We start from the raw sequence: 20,958 nt of genomic DNA, 5'->3' as shown, positions 1-20,958 counted from the left end.
TAAATTTTAAAAATTTATTTATTAAAACTTTAAATTTTAAAATTTAAAAATTTAAATACTAAATTTTAAAAATTTAAATATTAAAACTTTAAAATTTAAAATTTAAAAATTTAAATCCTAAATTTTAAAAATTTAATTATTAAAACTTTAAATTTTAAAATTTAAATATTTAAATACTAAATTCTAAAAATTTAATTATTAAAGCTTTAAATTTTAAAATTTATAAATTTAAATAGTAAATTTTAAAAATTTAATTATTAAAATTTTAAAAATTTAAATAATATATTTTAAAAATTTGTTTATTAAAATTTTAAATTTTAAAATTTAAAAATTTAAATACTAAACTTTAAAAATTTAATTATTAAAACTTTAAATTATAAAATTTAAATATTTAAAGACTAAATTTTAAAAATTTTATTATTAAAACTTTAAATTTATAAATTTAAAATTTTAAATACTAAATTTTAAAAATTTAATTATTAAAACTTTAACTTTTAAAATTTAAAAATTTAAATAATAAATTTTAAAAATTTAATTATTAAAACTTTAAATTTTAAAATTTAAAAATTTAAATACTAAATTTTAAAAATTTAATTATTAAAACTTTAAATTTTAAAATTTAAAAATTTAAATACTAAATTTTAAATTTTAATTATTAAAACTTTAAATTTTAAAATTTAAAAACTTAAATACTAAATTTTAAAAATTTAATTATTAAAACTTTAAATTTTAAAAATTTAAAAATTTAAATACTCAATTTTAAAAATTGAATTATTTAAAGTTTAAATTTATAAATTTAAAATTTTAAATACTAAATTTTAAAAATTTAATTATTAAAACTTTAACTTTTAAAATTTAAAAATTTAAATACTAAATTTTAAAAATTTAATTATTAAAACTTTAAATTTTAAAATTTAAAAATTTAAATACTAAATTTTAAAAATTTAAATATTAAAACTTTAAAATTTAAAATTTAAAAATTTAAATACTAAATTTTAAAAATTTAATTATTATAACTTTAAATTTTAAAATTTAAATATTTAAACAATAAATTCTAAAAATTTAATTATTAAAGCTTTAAATTTTAAAATTTATAAATTTAAATAATAAATTTTAAAAATTTAATTATTAAAATTTTAAAAATTTAAATAATATATTTTAAAAATTTGTTTATTAAAATTTTAAATTTTAAAATTTAAAAATTTAAATACTAAATTTTAAAAATTTAATTATTAAAACTTTAAATTATAAAATTTAAATATTTAAAGACTAAATTTTAAAAATTTTATTATTAAAACTTTAAATTTATAAATTTAAAATTTTAAATACTAAATTTTAAAAATTTAATTATTAAAACTTTAACTTTTAAAATTTAAAAATTTAAATAATAAATTTTAAAAATTTAATTATTAAAACTTTAAATTTTAAAATTTAAAAATTTAATTACTAAATTTTAAAAATTTAATTATTAAAACTTTAAATTTTAAAATTTAAATATTTAAATACTAAATTCTAAAAATTTAATTATTAAAGCTTTAAATTTTAAAATTTATAAATTTAAATAGTAAATTTTAAAAATTTAATTATTAAAATTTTAAAAATTTAAATACTATATTTTAAAAAATTATTTATTAAAATTTTAAATTTTAAAATTTAAAAATTTAATTGCTAAATTTTAAAAATTTAAATATTAAAACTTTAAATTTTAAAATTTAAAAATTTAAATACTAAATTTTAAAAATATTTTTATTAAAATTTTAAATTTTAAAATTTAAAAATTTAAATACTAAATTTTAAAAGTTTAATTATTGAAATTTTAAATTTTAAAATTTAAATATTTAAATACTAAATTTTAAAAATTTAATTATTAAAGATATAAATTTTAAAATTTATAAATTTAAATACTAAATTTTAAAAATTTAATTATTAAAACTTTAAATTTTAAAATTTAAAAATTTAAATTTTAAAATTTAAAAATTTAAAAATTTAAATACTAAATTTTAAAAATTTATTTATTAAAATTTTAAATTTTAAAATTTAAAAATTTAAATAATAAATTTAAAAAATTTAATTATAAAAACTTTAAATTTTAAAAATTTAAAAATTTAAAAATTTAAATACTAAATTTTAAAAATTTAATTATTAAAACTTTAAATTTTAAAATATAAATATTTAAATACCAAATTTTAAAAATTTTATTGAAGCTTAAAATTTTAAAATTTATAAATTTAAATTCTAACTTTTAAAAATTTAATTATTAAAACTTTAAATTTTAAAATTTAAATATTTAAATACTAAATTCTAAAAATTTAATTATTAAAGCTTTAAATTTTAAAATTTATAAATTTAAATAGTAAATTTTAAAAATTTGATTATTAAAACTTTAAAATTAAAACTTTAAAAATTTAGATAATATATTTTAAAAATTTATTTATTAAAATTTTAAATTTTATAATTTAAAAATATAATACTAAGTTTTAAAAATTTAATTATTAAAACTTTAAATTATAAAATTTAAATATTTAAATACTAAATTTTAAAAATTTTATTATTAAAGCTTAAAATTTTAAAATTTATAAATTTAAATTCTAACTTTTAAAAATTTAATTATTAAAACTTTAAATTTTAAAATTTAAAAATTTAAATACTAAATTTTAAAAATTTAATTATTAAAACTTTAACTTTTAAAATTTAAAAATTTAAATACTAAATTTTAAAAATTTAATTAATAAAACTTTAAATTTTAAAATTTAGAAATTTAAATACTAAATTTTAAAAATTTATATATTAAAACTTTAAATTTTAAAATTTAAAAATTTAAATACTAAATTTTAAAAATTTAATTATTAAAACCTTAAATTTTAAAATTTAAATATTTAAATACTAAATTCTAAAAATTTAATTATTAAAGCTTTAAATTTTAAAATTTATAATTTTAAATAGTAAATTTTAAAAATTTAATTATTAAAACTTTAAAATTAAAACATTAAAAATTTAAATAATATAATTTAAAAATTTATTTATTAAAATTTTAAAATTTAAAAATTTAAATACTAAATTTTAAAAATTTAATTATTAAAAATATAAATTATAAAATTTAAATATTTAAATACTAAATTCTAAAAATTTAATTATTAAAGCTTTAAATTTTAAAATTTATAAATTTAAATAGTAAATTTTAAAAATTTAATTATTAAAACTTTAAATTTTATAATTTAAAAATTTAAATACTAAATTTTAAAAATTTAATTATTAAAACTTTAAATTATAAAATTTAAATATTTAAATACTAAATTTTAAAAATTTTATTATTAAAGCTTAAAATTTTAAAATTTATAAATTTAAATTCTAACTTTTAAAAATTTAAGTATTAAAACTTTAAATTTTAAAATTTAAAAATTTAAATACTAAATTTTAAAAATTTAATTATTAAAACTTTAAATTTTAGAATTTAAAAATTTAAATTTAAAAATTTAAAAATTTAAATACCAAATTTTAAAAATTTAATTACTAAATCTTTAAATTTTAAAGGTTGAAAATTTAAATACTAAATTTTAAAATTTAAAAATTTAAATTTCAAAATTAAAAAATTTAAATACTAAATTTTAAACATTTAATTATTAAAGCTTTAAATTTTAAAATTTAAAAATTTAAATACTAAATTTTAAAAATTTAATTATTAAAACTTTAAATTTTAAAATTTAAATATTTAAATACTTAATTCTAAAAATTTAATTATTAAAGCTATAAATTTTAAAATTTTTAAATTTAAATAACAAATTCTAAAAATTTAATTATTAAAACTTTAACTTTTAAAATTTAAAAATTTAAATACTAAATTTTAAAAATTTAATTATTAAAACTTTAAATTATAAAATTTAAATATTTAAAGACTAAATTTTAAAAATTTTACTATTAAAACTTTAAATTTATAAATTTAAAATTTTAAATACTAAATTTTAAAAATTTAATTATTAAAACTTTAAATTTATAAATTTAAAATTTTAAATACTAAATTTTAAAAATTTAATTATTAAAACTTTAACTTTTAAAATTTAAAAATTTAAATAATAAATTTTAAAAATTTAATTATTAAAACTTTAAATTTTAAAATTTAAAAATTTAAATACTAAATTTTTTAAAATTTAGTTATTTAAAACTTTAAATTTTAAAATTTAAATATTTAAATACTAAATTTTAAATTTTAATTATTAAAACTATAAATTTTAAAATTTAAATATTTAAACAATAAATTCTAAAAATTTAATTATTAAAGCTTTAAATTTTAAAATTTATAAATTTAAATAATAAATTTTAAAAATTTAATTATTAAAACTTTAAATTATAAAATTTAAATATTTAAAGACTAAATTTTAAAAATTTTATTATTAAAACTTTAAATTTATAAATTTAAAATTTTAAATACTAAATTTTAAAAATTTAATTATTAAAACTTTAACTTTTAAAATTTAAAAATTTAAATAATAAATTTTAAAAATTTAATTATTAAAACTTTAAATTTTAAAATTTAAAAATTTAATTACTAAATTTTAAAAATTTAAATATTAAAACTTTAAATTTTAAAATTTAAAAATTTAAATACTAAATTTTTTAAAATTTAGTTATTTAAAACTTTAAATTTTAAAATTTAAATATTTAAATACTAAATTCTAAAAATTTAATTATTAAAGCTTTAAATTTTAAAATTTATAAATTTAAATAGTAAATTTTAAAAATTTAATTATTAAAATTTTAAAAATTTAAATACTATATTTTAAAAATTTATTTATTAAAATTTTAAATTTTAAAATTTAAAAATTTAAATACTAAATTTTAAAAATTTAATTATTAAAACTTTAAATTTTAAAATTTAAAAATTTAAAAATTTAAATACTAAATTTTAAAAATATTTTTATTAAAGTTTTAAATTTTAAAATTTAAAAATTTAAATACTAAATTTTAAAAGTTTAATTATTGAAATTTTAAATTTTAAAATTTAAATATTTAAATACTAAATTTTAAAAATTTAATTATTAAAGATATAAATTTTAAAATTTATAAATTTAAATACTAAATTTTAAAAATTTAATTATTAAAACTTTAAATTTTAAAATTTAAAAATTTAAATTTTAAAATTTAAAAATTTAAAAATTTAAATACTAAATTTTAAAAATTTATTTATTAAAATTTTAAATTTTAAAATTTAAAAATTTAAATACTAAATTTAAAAAATTTAATTATAAAAACTTTAAATTTTAAAAATTTAAAAATTTAAATACTAAATTTTAAAAATTTAATTATTAAAACTTTAAATTTTAAAATTTAAAAATTTAAATTTTAAAATTTAAAAATTTAAAAATTTAAATACTAAATTTTAAAAATTTAATTATTAAAACTTTAAATTTTAAAATTTAAATATTTAAATACTAAATTCTAAAAATTTAATTATTAAAGCTTTAAATTTTAAAATTTATAAATTTAAATAGTAAATTTTAAAAATTTGATTATTAAAACTTTAAAATTAAAACTTTAAAAATTTAGATAATATATTTTAAAAATTTATTTATTAAAATTTTAAATTTTAAAATTTAAAAATATAATACTAAGTTTTAAAAATTTAATTATTAAAACTTTAAATTATAAAATTTAAATATTTAAATACTAAATTTTAAAAATTTTATTATTAAAGCTTAAAATTTTAAAATTTATAAATTTAAATTCTAACTTTTAAAAATTTAATTATTAAAACTTTAAATTTTAAAATTTAAAAATTTAAATACTAAATTTTAAAAATTTAATTATTAAAACTTTAACTTTTAAAATTTAAAAATTTAAATACTAAATCTTAAAAATTTAATTAATAAAACTTTAAATTTTAAAATTTAGAAATTTAAATACTAAATTTTAAAAATTTATATATTAAAACTTTAAATTTTAAAATTTAAAAATTTAAATACTAAATTTTAAAAATTTAATTAATAAAACCTTAAATTTTAAAATTTAAATATTTAAATACTAAATTCTAAAAATTTAATTATTAAAGCTTTAAATTTTAAAATTTATAATTTTAAATAGTAAATTTTAAAAATTTAATTATTAAAACTTTAAAATTAAAACTTTAAAAATTTAAATAATATAATTTAAAAATTTATTTATTAAAATTTTAAAATTTAAAAATTTAAATACTAAATTTTAAAAATTTAATTATTAAAAATATAAATTATAAAATTTAAATATTTAAATACTAAATTCTAAAAATTTAATTATTAAAGCTTTAAATTTTAAAATTTATAAATTTAAATGGTAAATTTTAAAAATTTAATTATTAAAACTTTAAATTTTAGAATTTAAATATTTAAATACTAAATTTTAAAAAATTTATTATTAAAGCTTAAAATTTTAAAATTTATAAATTTAAATTCTAACTTTTAAAAATTTAAGTATTAAAACTTTAAATTTTAAAATTTAAAAATTTAAATACTAAATTTTAAAAATTTAATTATTAAAACTTTAAATTTTAGAATTTAAAAATTTAAATTTAAAAATTTAAAAATTTAAATACCAAATTTTAAAAATTTAATTACTAAATCTTTAAATTTTAAAGGTTGAAAATTTAAATACTAAATTTTAAAATTTAAAAATTTAAATTTCAAAATTAAAAAATTTAAATACTAAATTTTAAACATTTAATTATTAAAGCTTTAAATTTTAAAATTTAAAAATTTAAATACTAAATTTTAAAAATTTAATTATTAAAACTTTAAATTTTAAAATTTAAATATTTAAATACTAAATTCTAAAAATTTAATTATTAAAGCTGTAAATTTTAAAATTTATAAATTTAAATACCAAATTCTAAAAATTTAAATATTAAAACTTTAACTTTTAAAATTTAAAAATTTAAATACTAAATTTTAAAAATTTAAATATTAAAACTTTAAATTTTAAAATTTAAAAATTTAAATACTAAATTTTAAAAATTTAATTATTAAAACTTTAAATTATAAAATTTAAATATTTAAAGACTAAATTTTAAAAATTTTATTATTAAAACTTTAAATTTATAAATTTAAAATTTTAAATACTAAATTTTAAAAATTTAATTATTAAAACTTTAACTTTTAAAATTTAAAAATTTAAATAATAAATTTTAAAAATTTAATTATTAAAACTTTAAATTTTAAAATTTAAAAATTTAAATACTAAATTTTAAAAATTTAAATATTAAAACTTTAAATTTTAAAATTTAAATACTAAATTTTAAAAATTTAGTTATTTAAAACTTTATATTTTAAAATTTAAATATTTAAATACTAAATTCTAAAAATTTAATTATTAAAGCTTTAAATTTTAAAATTTATAAATTTAAATAGTAAATTTTAAAAATTTAATTATTAAAATTTTAAAAATTTTAATACTATATTTTAAAAATTTATTTATTAAAATTTTAAATTTTAAAATTTAAAAATTTAAATACTAAATTTTAAAAATTTAATTATTAAAACTATAAATTTTAAAATTTATAAATTTAAATACTAAATTTTAAAAATTTAATTATTAAAACTTTAAATTTTAAAATTTAAAAATTTAAATTTTAAAATTTAAAAATTTAAAAATTTAAATACTAAATTTTAAAAATTTAATTATTAAAACTTTAAATTTTAAAATTTAAATATTTAAATACTAAATTTTAAAAATTTTATTAAAGCTTAAAATTTTAAAATTTATAAATTTAAATTCTAACTTTTAAAAATTTAATTATTAAAACTTGATATTTTAAAATTTTAAAATTTAAATACTAAATTTTAAAAATTTAATTATTAAAACTTTAAATTTTAAAATTTAAATATTTAAATTTTAAAATTTAAAAATTTAAAAATTTAAAAATTTAAATACTAAATTTTAAAAATTTAATTATTAAAACTTTAAATTTTAAAATTTAAATATTTAAATACTAAATTTTAAAAATTTTATTAAAGCTTAAAATTTTAAAATTTATAAATTTAAATTCTAACTTTTAAAAATTTAATTATAAAAACTTTATATTTTAAAATTTTAAAATTTAAATACTAAATTTTAAAAATTTAATTATTAAAACTTTAAATTTTAAAATTTAAATATTTAAATACTAAATTCTAAAAATTTAATTATTAAAGCTTTAAATTTTAAAATTTATAAATTTAAATAGTAAATTTTAAAAATTTGATTATTAAAACTTTAAAATTAAAACTTTAAAAATTTAGATAATATATTTTAAAAATTTATTTATTAAAATTTTAAATTTTAAAATTTAAAAATATAATACTAAGTTTTAAAAATTTAATTATTAAAACTTTAAATTATAAAATTTAAATATTTAAATACTAAATTTTAAAAATTTTATTATTAAAGCTTAAAATTTTAAAATTTATAAATTTAAATTCTAACTTTTAAAAATTTAATTATTAAAACTTTAAATTTTAAAATTTAAAAATTTAAATACTAAATTTTAAAAATTTAATTATTAAAACTTTAAATTTTAAAATTTAAATATTTAAATACTAAATTCTAAAAATTTAATTATTAAAGCTTTAAATTTTAAAATTTATAAATTTAAATAGTAAATTTTAAAAATTTAATTATTAAAACTTTAAAATTAAAACTTTAAAATTTTAAATAATATATTTTAAAAATTTATTTATTAAAATTTTAAAATTTAAAAATTTAAATACTAAATTTTAAAAATTTAATTATTAAAACTATAAATTATAAAATTTAAATATTTAAATTCTAAATTCTAAAAATTTAATTATTAAAGCTTTAAATTTTAAAATTTATAAATTTAAATAGTAAATTTTAAAAATTTAATTATTAAAACTTTAAAATTTATAATTTAAAAATTTAAATACAAAATTTTAAAAATTTAATTATTAAAACTTTAAATTATAAAATTTAAATATTTAAATACTAAATTTTAAAAATTTTATTATTAAAGCTTAAAATTTTAAAATTTATAAATTTAAATTCTAACTTTTAAAAATTTAATTATTAAAACTTTAAATTTTAAAATTTAAAAATTTAAATACTAAATTTTAAAAATTTAATTATTAAAACTTTAAATTTTAGAATTTAAAAATTTAAATTTAAAAATTTAAAAATTTAAATACTAAATTTTAAAAATTTAATTACTAAATCTTTAAATTTTAAAAGTTGAAAATTTAAATACTAAATTTTAAAATTTAAAAATTTAAATTTCAAAATTTAAAAATTTAAATACTAAATTTTAAACATTTAATTATTAAAGCTTTAAATTTTAAAATTTAAAAATTTAAATACTAAATTTTAAAAATTTAATTATTAAAACTTTAAATTTTAAAATTTAAATATTTAAATACTTAATTCTAAAAATTTAATTATTAAAGCTATAAATTTTAAAATTTATAAATTTAAATACTAAATTCTAAAAATTTAATTATTAAAACTTTAACTTTTAAAATTTAAAAATTTAAATACTAAATTTTAAAAATTTAAATATTAAAACTTTAAATTTTAAAATTTAAAAATTTAAATACTAAATTTTAAAAATTTAATTATTAAAACTTTAAATTTTAAAATTTAGATATTTAAATACTAAATTTTAAAAATTTTATTAAAGCATAAAATTTTAAAATTTATAAATTTAAATTCTAACTTTTAAAAATTTAATTATTAAAACTTTAAATTTTAAAATTTAAAAATTTAAAATACTAAAATTTAAAAATTTAATTATTAAAGCTTTAAATTTTAAAATTTAAAAATTTAAATACTAAATTTTAAAAATTTAATTATTAAAACTTTAAATTTTAAAATTTAAATTTTTAAATACTAAATTCTAAAAATTTAATTATAAAAGCTTTAAATTTTAAAATTTATAAATTTAAATACTAAATTTTAAAAATTTATTTACTAAACCTTTAAATTTTAAAAGTTAAAAATTTAAATACTAAATTTTAAAATTTAAAAATTTAAATTTCAAAATTTAAAAATTTAAATACTAAATTTTAAAAATTTAAAAATTTTAATACTAAATTTTAAAAATTTAATTATTAAACCTTTAAATTTTAAAATTTAAATATTTAAATACAAAATTCTAAAAATTTAATTTTATAGCTTTAAATTTTAAAATTTTAAATTTAAATACTAAATTTTAAAAATTTAATTATTAAAACTTCAAAATTAAAACTTTAAAAATTTAAATACTATATTTAAAAAATTTATTTATTAAAATTTTAAATTTTAAAATTTAAAAATTTAAATACTAAATTTTAAAAATTTAATTATTAAAATTTTAAATTTTAAAATTTAAAAAGTTAAATACTAAATTTTACAAATTTAATTATTGAAATTTTAAATTTTAAAATTTAAATATTTAAATACTAAATTTTAAAAATTTAATTATAAAAGCTATAAATTTTAAAATTTATAAATTTAAATACTAAATTTTAAAAATTTAATTATTAAAACTTTAAATTTTAAAATTTAAAAATTTAAATACTAAATTTTAAAAATTTAAATATTAAAACTTTAAATTTTAAATTTTAAATATTTAAATACCAAATTCAAAAAATTTAATTATTAAAGCTTTAAATTTTAAAATTTATAAATTTAAATTTCAAAATTTAAATATTTAAATACTAAATTTTAAAAATTTAAAAATTTAAATACTAAATTTTAAAAATTTAAAAATTTAAACACTAAATTTTAAAAATTTAATTATTAAACCTTTAAATTTTAAAATTTAAATATTTAAATACTAAATTCTAAAAATTTAATTTTAATGCTTTAAATTTTAAAATTTAAAAATTTAAAAATTTAAATACTAAATTTTTAAAATTTATTTATTAAAATTTTAAATTTTAAAATTTAAAAATTTAAGTACTAAATTTTAAAAATTTAATTATTAAAACTTTAAATTTTAAAATTTAAATATTTAAATATTTAATTTAAAATTTATAAATTTATAAATTTAAATACTAAATTTTAAAAATTTAATTATTAAAACTTCAAAATTAAAACTTTAAAAATTTAAATACTATATTTTAAAAATTTATTTATTAAAATTTTAAATTTTAAAATTTAAAAATTTAAATACTAAATTTTAAAAATTTAATTATTAAAACTTTAAATTTTAAAATTTAAATAGTTAAATACTAAATTCTAAAAATTTAATTATTAAAGCTTTAAATTTTAAAATTTATAAATTTAAATAGTAAATTTTAAAAATTTAATTATTAAAACTTTAAAATTAAAACTTTAAAAATTTAAATAATATATTTTAAAAATTTATTTATTAAAATTTTTAAATTTAAAAATTTAAATACTAAATTTTAAAAATTTAATTATTAAAACTATAAATTATAAAATTTAAATATTTAAATACTAAATTCTAAAAATTTAATTATTAAAGCTTTAAATTTTAAAATTTATAAATTTAAATAGTAAATTTTAAAAATTTAATTATTAAAACTTTAAAATTAAAACTTTAAAAATTTAAATAATATATTTTAAAAATTTATTTATTAAAATTTTAAAATTTAAAAATTTAAATACTAAATTTTAAAAATTTAATTATTAAAACTTTAAATTTTAAAATTTAAATATTTAAATACTAAATTCTAAAAATTTAATTATTTAAGCTTTAAATTTTAAAATTTATAAATTTAAATAGTAAATTTTAAAAATTTAATTATTAAAACTTTAAAATTAAAACTTTAAAAATTTAAATAATATATTTTAAAAATTTATTTATTAAAATTTTAAAATTTAAAAATTTAAATACTAAATTTTAAAAATTTTATTATTAAAACTTTAAATTTTAAAATTTAAAAATTTAAAATACTAAATTTTAAAAATTTAATTATTAAAGCTTTAAATTTTAAAATTTAATAATTTAAATACTAAATTTTAAAAATTTAATTATTAAAACTTTAAATTTTAAAATTTAAATTTTTAAATACTAAATTCTAAAAATTTAATTATAAAAGCTTTAAATTTTAAAATTTATAAATTTAAATACTAAATTTTAAAAATTTATTTACTAAACCTTTAAATTTTAAAAGTTAATAATTTAAATACTAAATTTTAAAATTTAAAAATTTAAATTTCAAATTTTAAAAATTTAATTACTAAATTTTAAAAATTTAATTATTAAAACTTTAAATTTTAACATTTAAAAATTTAAAATACTAAATTTTAAATATTTAATTATTAAAGCTTTAAATTTTAAAATTTAAAAATTTAAATACTAAATTTTAAAAATTTAATTATTAAAACTTTAAATTTTAAAATTTAAATTTTTAAATACTAAATTCTAAAAATTTAATTATAAAAGCTTTAAATTTTAAAATTTATAAATTTAAATACTAAATTTTAAAAATTTAATTACTAAACCTTTAAATTTTAAAAGTTAAAAATTTAAATACTAAATTTTAAAATTTAAAAATTTAAATTTCAAAATTTAAAAATTTAAATACTAAATTTTAAAAATTTAAAAATTTTAATACTAAATTTTAAAAATTTAATTATTAAACCTTTAAATTTTAAAATTTAAATATTTAAATACTAAATTCTAAAAATTTAATTTTATAGCTTTAAATTTTAAAATTTTAAATTTAAATACTAAATTTTAAAAATTTAATTATTAAAACTTCAAAATTAAAACTTTAAAAATTTAAATACTATATTTTAAAAATTTATTTATTAAAATTTTAAATTTTAAAATTTAAAAATTTAAATACTAAATTTTAAAAATTTAATTATTAATATTTTAAATTTTAAAATTTAAAAATTTAAATACTAAATTTTACAAATTTAATTATTGAAATTTTAAATTTTAAAATTTAAATATTTAAATACTAAATTTTAAAAATTTAATTATTAAAGCTATAAATTTTAAAATTTATAAATTTAAATACTAAATTTTAAAAATTTAATTATTAAAACTTTAAATTTTAAAATTTAAAAATTTAAATACTAAATTTTAAAAATTTAATTATTAAACCTTTAAATTTTAAAATTTAAATATTTAAATACTAAATTCTAAAAATTTAATTTTAATGCTTTAAATTTTAAAATTTAAAAATTTAAATACTAAATTTTAAAAATTTATTTATTAAAATTTTAAATTTTAAAATTTAAAAATTTAAATACTAAATTTTAAAAATTTAATTATTAAAACTTTAAATTTTAAAATTTAAATATTTAAATATTTAATTTTAAAATTTATAAATTTATAAATTTAAATACTAAATTTTAAAAATTTAATTATTAAAACTTCAAAATTAAAACTTTAAAAATTTAAATACTATATTTTAAAAATTTAATTATTAAAACTTTAAATTTTAAAATTTAAATATTTAAATATTTAATTTTAAAATTTATAAATTTATAAATTTAAATACTAAATTTTAAAAATTTAATTATTAAAACTTTAAATTTTAAAATTTAAAAATTTAAATACTAAATTCAAAAAATTTAATTATTGAAGCTTTAAATTTTAAAATTTATAAATTTAAATTTCAAAATTTAAAAATTTAAATACTAAATTTTAAAAATTTAAAAATTTAAATACTAAATTTTAAAAATTTAAATATTAAACCTTTAAATTTTAAAATTTAAATTTTTAAATACTAAATTCTAAAAATTTAATTATAAAAGTTTAAATTTTAAAATTTATAAATTTAAATACTAAATTTTAAAAATTTATTTACTAAACCTTTAAATTTTAAAAGTTAAAATTTTAAATACTAAATTTTAAAATTTAAAAATTTAAATTTCAAATTTTAAAAATTTAATTACTAAATTTTAAAAATTTAATTATTAAAACTTTAAATTTTAAAATTTAAAAATTTAAAATACTAAATTTTAAATATTTAATTATTAAAGCTTTAAATTTTAAAATTTAAAAATTTAAATACTAAATTTTAAAAATTTAATTATTAAAACTTTAAATTTTAAAATTTAAATTTTTAAATACTAAATTCTAAAAATTTAATTATAAAAGCTTTAAATTTTAAAATTTATAAATTTAAATACTAAATTTTAAAAATTTAATTACTAAACCTTTAAATTTTAAAAGTTAAAAATTTAAATACTAAATTTTAAAATTTAAAAATTTAAATTTCAAAATTTAAAAATTTAAATACTAAATTTTAAAAATTTAAAAATTTTAATACTAAATTTTAAAAATTTAATTATTAAACCTTTAAATTTTAAAATTTAAATATTTAAATACTAAATTCTAAAAATTTAATTTTATAGCTTTAAATTTTAAAATTTTAAATTTAAATACTAAATTTTAAAAATTTAATTATTAAAACTTCAAAATTAAAACTTTAAAAATTTAAATACTATATTTTAAAAATTTATTTATTAAAATTTTAAATTTTAAAATTTAAAAATTTAAATACAAAATTTTAAAAATTTAATTATTAATATTTTAAATTTTCAAATTTAAAAATTTAAATACTAAATTTTACAAATTTAATTATTGAAATTTTAAATTTTAAAATTTAAATATTTAAATACTAAATTTTAAAAATTTAATTATTAAAGCTATAAATTTTAAAATTTATAAATTTAAATACTAAATTTTAAAAATTTAATTATTAAAACTTTAAATTTTAAAATTTAAAAATTTAAATACTAAATTTTAAAAATTTAATTATTAAAACTTTAAATTTTAAATTTTAAATATTTAAATACTAAATTCAAAAAATTTAATTATTAAAGCTTTAAATTTTAAAATTTATAAATTTAAATTTCAAAATTTAAAAATTTAAATACTAAATTTTAAAAATTTAAAAATTTAAATACTAAATTTTAAAAATTTAATTATTAAAGCTTTAAATTTTAAAATTTATAAATTTAAATACTAAATTCTAAAAATTTAATTTTAATGCTTTAAATTTTAAAATTTAAAAATTTAAATACTAAATTTTAAAAATTTATTTATTAAAATTTTAAATTTTAAAATTTAAAAATTTAAATACTAAATTTTAAAAATTTAATTATTAAAACTTTAAATTTTAAAATTTAAATATTTAAATATTTAATTTTAAAATTTATAAATTTATAAATTTAAATACTAAATTTTAAAAATTTAATTATTAAAACTTCAAAATTAAAACTTTAAAAATTTAAATACTATATTTTAAAAATTTAATTATTAAAACTTTAAATTTTAAAATTTAAATTTTTAAATACTAAATTCTAAAAATTTAATTATAAAAGCTTTAAATTTTAAAATTTATAAATTTAAATACTAAATTTTAAAAATTTATTTACTAAACCTTTAAATTTTAAAAGTTAAAAATTTAAATACTAAATTTTAAAATTTAAAAATTTAAATTTCAAATTTTAAAAATTTAATTACTAAATTTTAAAAATTTAATTATTAAAACTTTAAATTTTAAAATTTAAAAATTTAAAATACTAAATTTTAAATATTTAATTATTAAAGCTTTAAATTTTAAAATTTAAAAATTTAAATACTAAATTTTAAAAATTTAATTATTAAAACTTTAAATTTTAAAATTTAAATTTTTAAATACTAAATTCTAAAAATTTAATTATAAAAGCTTTAAATTTTAAAATTTATAAATTTAAATACTAAATTTTAAAAATTTAATTACTAAACCTTTAAATTTTAAAAGTTAAAAATTTAAATACTAAATTTTAAAATTTAAAAATTTAAATTTCAAAATTTAAAAATTAAATACTAAATTTTAAAAATTTAAAAATTTTAATACTAAATTTTAAAAATTTAATTATTAAAACTTCAAAATTAAAACTTTAAAAATTTAAATACTATATTTTAAAAATTTAATTATTAAAATTTTAAATTTTAAAATTTAAAAATTTAAATACTAAATTTTACAAATTTAATTATTGAAATTTTAAATTTTAAAATTTAAATATTTAAATACTAAATTTTAAAAATTTAATTATTAAAATTTTAAATTTTAAAATTTAAAAATTTAAATACTAAATTTTACAAATTTAATTATTGAAATTTTAAATTTTAAAATTTAAATATTTAAATACTAAATTTTAAAAATTTAATTATTAAAGCTATAAATTTTAAAATTTAAAAATTTAAATACTAAATTTTAAAAATTTAAAAATTTAAATACTAAATTTTAAAAATTTAATTATTAAACCTTTAAAATTTAAAATTTAAATGTTTAAATACTAAATTCTAAAAATTTAATTTTAATGCTTTAAATTTTAAAATTTAAAAATTTAAAAATTTAAATACTAAATTTTAAAAATTTATTTATTAAAATTTTAAATTTTAAAATATAAAAATTTAAATACTAAATTTTAAAAATTTAATTATTAAAACTTTAAATTTTAAAATTTAAATATTTAAATACTAAATTCTAAAAATTTAATTATTAAAGCTTTAAATTTTAAAATTTATAAATTTAAATAGTAAATTTTAAAAATTTAATTATTAAAACTTTAAAATTAAAACTTTAAAAATTTAAATAATATATTTTAAAAATTTATTTATTAAAATTTTAAAATTTAAATACTAAATTTTAAAAATTTAATTATTAAAACTATAAATTATAAAATTTAAATATTTAAATACTAAATTCTAAAAATTTAATTATTAAAGCTTTAAATTTTAAAATTTATAAATTTAAATAGTAAATTTTAAAAATTTAATTATTAAAACTTTAAAATTAAAACTTTAAAAATTTAAATAATATATTTTAAAAATTTATTTATTAAAATTTTAAAATTTAAAAATTTAAATACTAAATTTTAAAAATTTTATTATTAAAAGTTTAAATTTTAAAATTTAAAAATTTAAATCCTAAATTTTAAAAATTTAATTATTAAAACTTTAAATTATAAAATTTAAATATTTAAATACTAAATTTTAAAAATTTTATTATTAAAGCTTAAAATTTTAAAATTTATAAATTTAAATTCTAACTTTTAAAAATTTAATTATTAAAACTTTAAATTTTAAAATTTAAAAATTTAAATACTAAATTTTAAAAATTTAATTATTAAAACTTCAAAATTAAAACTTTAAAAATTTAAATACTATATTTTAAAAATTTATTTATTAAAATTTTAAATTTTAAAATTTAAAAATTTAAATACTAAATTTTAAAAATCTAATTATTAAAACTTTAAATTTTAAAATTTAAATATTTAAATACTAAATTCTAAAAATTTAATTATTAAAGCTTTAAATTTTAAAATTTATAAATTTAAATAGTAAATTTTAAAAATTTAATTATTAAAACTTTAAAATTAAAACTTTGAAAATTTTAATAATATATTTTAAAAATTTATTTATTAAAATTTTAAAATTTAAAAATTTAAATACTAAATTTTAAAAATTTAATTATTAAAACTATAAATTATAAAATTTAAATATTTAAATACTAAATTCTAAAAATTTAATTATTAAAGCTTTAAATTTTAAAATTTATAAATTTAAATAGTAAATTTTAAAAATTTAATTATTAAAACTTTAAATTTTAAAATTTAAAAATTTAAAATACTAAATTTTAAAAATTTAATTATTAAAGCTTTAAATTTTAAAATTTAAAAATTTAAATACTAAATTTTAAAAATTTAATTATTAAAACTTTAAATTTTAAAATTTAAATTTTTAAATACTAAATTCTAAAAATTTAATTATAAAAGCTTTAAATTTTAAAATTTATAAATTTAAATACTAAATTTTAAAAATTTAATTACTAAACCTTTAAATTTTAAAAGTTAAAAATTTAAATACTAAATTTTAAAATTTAAAAATTTAAATTTCAAAATTTAAAAATTTAAATACTAAATTTTAAAAATTTAAAAATTTTAATACTAAATTTTAAAAATTTAATTATTAAACCTTTAAATTTTAAAATTTAAATATTTAAATACAAAATTCTAAAAATTTAATTTTATAGCTTTAAATTTTAAAATTTTAAATTTAAATACTAAATTTTAAAAATTTAATTATTAAAACTTCAAAATTAAAACTTTAAAAATTTAAATACTATATTTAAAAAATTTATTTATTAAAATTTTAAATTTTAAAATTTAAAAATTTAAATACTAAATTTTAAAAATTTAATTATTAAAATTTTAAATTTTAAAATTTAAAAAGTTAAATACTAAATTTTACAAATTTAATTATTGAAATTTTAAATTTTAAAATTTAAATATTTAAATACTAAATTTTAAAAATTTAATTATAAAAGCTATAAATTTTAAAATTTATAAATTTAAATACTAAATTTTAAAAATTTAATTATTAAAACTTTAAATTTTAAAATTTAAATATTTAAATACTAAATTCTAAAAATTTAATTTTAATGCTTTAAATTTTAAAATTTAAAAATTTAAAAATTTAAATACTAAATTTTTAAAATTTATTTATTAAAATTTTAAATTTTAAAATTTAAAAATTTAAATACTAAATTTTAAAAATTTAATTATTAAAACTTTAAATTTTAAAATTTAAATATTTAAATATTTAATTTTAAAATTTATAAATTTATAAATTTAAATACTAAATTTTAAAAATTTAATTATTAAAACTTCAAAATTAAAACTTTAAAAATTTAAATACTATATTTTAAAAATTTATTTATTAAAATTTTAAATTTTAAAATTTAAAAATTTAAATATTAAATTTTAAAAATTTAATTATTAAAACTTTAAATTTTAAAATTTAAATAGTTAAATACTAAATTCTAAAAATTTAATTATTAAAGCTTTAAATTTTAAAATTTATAAATTTAAATAGTAAATTTTAAAAATTTAATTATTAAAACTTTAAAATTAAAACTTTAAAAATTTAAATAATATATTTTAAAAATTTATTTATTAAAATTTTTAAATTTAAAAATTTAAATACTAAATTTTAAAAATTTAATTATTAAAACTATAAATTATAAAATTTAAATATTTAAATACTAAATTCTAAAAATTTAATTATTAAAGCTTTAAATTTTAAAATTTATAAATTTAAATAGTAAATTTTAAAAATTTAATTATTAAAACTTTAAAATTAAAACTTTAAAAATTTAAATAATATATTTTAAAAATTTATTTATTAAAATTTTAAAATTTAAAAATTTAAATACTAAATTTTAAAAATTTAATTATTAAAACTTTAAATTTTAAAATTTAAATATTTAAATACTAAATTCTAAAAATTTAATTATTTAAGCTTTAAATTTTAAAATTTATAAATTTAAATAGTAAATTTTAAAAATTTAATTATTAAAACTTTAAAATTAAAACTTTAAAAATTTAAATAATATATTTTAAAAATTTATTTATTAAAATTTTAAAATTTAAAAATTTAAATACTAAATTTTAAAAATTTTATTATTAAAACTTTAAATTTTAAAATTTAAAAATTTAAAATACTAAATTTTAAAAATTTAATTATTAAAGCTTTAAATTTTAAAATTTAATAATTTAAATACTAAATTTTAAAAATTTAATTATTAAAACTTTAAATTTTAAAATTTAAATTTTTAAATACTAAATTCTAAAAATTTAATTATAAAAGCTTTAAATTTTAAAATTTATAAATTTAAATACTAAATTTTAAAAATTTATTTACTAAACCTTTAAATTTTAAAAGTTAAAAATTTAAATACTAAATTTTAAAATTTAAAAATTTAAATTTCAAATTTTAAAAATTTAATTACTAAATTTTAAAAATTTAATTATTAAAACTTTAAATTTTAAAATTTAAAAATTTAAAATACTAAATTTTAAATATTTAATTATTAAAGCTTTAAATTTTAAAATTTAAAAATTTAAATACTAAATTTTAAAAATTTAATTATTAAAACTTTAAGTTTTAAAATTTAAATTTTTAAATACTAAATTCTAAAAATTTAATTATAAAAGCTTTAAATTTTAAAATTTATAAATTTAAATACTAAATTTTAAAAATTTAATTACTAAACCTTTAAATTTTAAAAGTTAAAAATTTAAATACTAAATTTTAAAATTTAAAAATTTAAATTTCAAAATTTAAAAATTTAAATACTAAATTTTAAAAATTTAAAAATTTTAATACTAAATTTTAAAAATTTAATTATTAAACCTTTAAATTTTAAAATTTAAATATTTAAATACTAAATTCTAAAAATTTAATTTTATAGCTTTAAATTTTAAAATTTTAAATTTAAATACTAAATTTTAAAAATTTAATTATTAAAACTTCAAAATTAAAACTTTAAAAATTTAAATACTATATTTTAAAAATTTATTTATTAAAATTTTAAATTTTAAAATTTAAAAATTTAAATACTAAATTTTAAAAATTTAATTATTAATATTTTAAATTTTAAAATTTAAAAATTTAAATACTAAATTTTACAAATTTAATTATTGAAATTTTAAATTTTAAAATTTAAATATTTAAATACTAAATTTTAAAAATTTAATTATTAAAGCTATAAATTTTAAAATTTATAAATTTAAATACTAAATTTTAAAAATTTAATTATTAAAACTTTAAATTTTAAAATTTAAAAATTTAAATACTAAATTTTAAAAATTTAATTATTAAAACTTTAAATTTTAAATTTTAAATATTTAAATACTAAATTCAAAAAATTTAATTATTAAAGCTTTAAATTTTAAAATTTATAAATTTAAATTTCAAAATTTAAAAATTTAAATACTAAATTTTAAAAATTTAAAAATTTAAATACTAAATTTTAAAAATTTAATTATTAAACCTTTAAATTTTAAAATTTAAATATTTAAATACTAAATTCTAAAAATTTAATTTTAATGCTTTAAATTTTAAAATTTAAAAATTTAAATACTAAATTTTAAAAATTTATTTATTAAAATTTTAAATTTTAAAATTTAAAAATTTAAATACTAAATTTTAAAAATTTAATTATTAAAACTTTAAATTTTAAAATTTAAATATTTAAATAT

The sequence above is a fragment of the Aethina tumida genome, chromosome 1 (assembly GCF_024364675.1).
Source record: "Aethina tumida isolate Nest 87 chromosome 1, icAetTumi1.1, whole genome shotgun sequence".
In the NCBI taxonomy this organism is placed as follows: Eukaryota; Metazoa; Arthropoda; class Insecta; order Coleoptera; family Nitidulidae; genus Aethina; species Aethina tumida.
Note: the sequence above shows the minus strand (reverse complement) of the source record.